Raw genomic sequence first — 1,282 nt, 5'->3', positions numbered from 1 at the left:
TTTTATTTATTTATTTATTTATTTATTTATTTATTTATTTATTTATTTATTTATTACAGGGTCTCACTACATGGCCAGCACTGGGTGCCTCGGGGTTCTGGGGCCACTGTATGGCATGTGGTACCAGGGATCAAACCCAGGACCTTGCACTTGCCAGGTAGGCTTTTAGCCTACCAAGTTATCTCCCCAGCCTCTACAATTTAGTTTTGAAGATATGTGTGTTGATTTATAGCGAACCCTATAAAAATGACATTAATACAGTTTAGGTTGATCTACTTTGAAATTGAAAATGACTTTCATATTAAACTTTGGTTTCATAAAAATTTAAATAGTAATCTCACTTGAATGCCTTTCAAAATAAAAATTGATATCCAATTTATCACAAAATCAGACTTTCTTTTAGACTGTGAGAATCATTAAAAACCACACCTTAGTCCTTGAAAATATTAAAAGAATGACTTCTGAGCCAACATATTTAAGTAACATTAGCAATGTACATTTGATATTACTTGCATAAATATCATTTTATTTTTCCTTCACACTATAGATTCAAATACCTAAGTAAAATTTTGCTTTTCAGTTTTAGAAACTATGTGAACAATATCATAGGTTGCAGTACTGGTTCAGATTTATTCAACTGTATAGAATGTATTTCATTAGATATTTCTGAAATAAAATAATTCTACAGGTGAGAATGACCAGTTATGGTAACACATGTATTTGAGGGCAAATGATATTAGCTGTCATGGAACTGAATCTGTGTCTCCTGCTCCTTCCCTTCTTTCTCCTGTCATCCTTTTCTCCATCCTCCTTCACCTTTACTTCTCCTTCCTCCCCCTCCTTCTGTTTGTCTTCCTGATTCTCCTTCTATGTATAACTTGATAGTTTAATTTGATGTCTCAGATTCTCTCTCTTGCTCTATGCCTTTAAGCATGTGTGAAGTAAGCAGAATGTAAATATTCTGAAATGAAAAAGTGCTTATTTGGGGATCATTTAACAAAACCTGAACTAAACGATGCAGACAGATTGTCTGTTCACCCTCCATTAATCATTTATCTGCACAACAGGAACATGCTGAGTCAGTGTACTCAGACTTTAGCAGTTTTGAGCCCTTCATTTTTCCTCAAATTTATCTCAGAGATGAAAGTCAGGCTAAAGGTATTGGCTATGTAAATAAAAGATTCCCTGATATTTTTAAAAACTGCTCTTCTCCTCTAAAGATTTTTTATGAGAGGCTGTGCTCACTTGAAAGGAAAAGTTCACTTCATAAACTTGTGTGTTT

Source organism: Octodon degus, unplaced genomic scaffold, assembly GCF_000260255.1.
Source record: "Octodon degus isolate 3935 unplaced genomic scaffold, OctDeg1.0 scaffold00024, whole genome shotgun sequence".
Taxonomy (NCBI): domain Eukaryota; kingdom Metazoa; phylum Chordata; class Mammalia; order Rodentia; family Octodontidae; genus Octodon; species Octodon degus.
Note: the sequence above shows the minus strand (reverse complement) of the source record.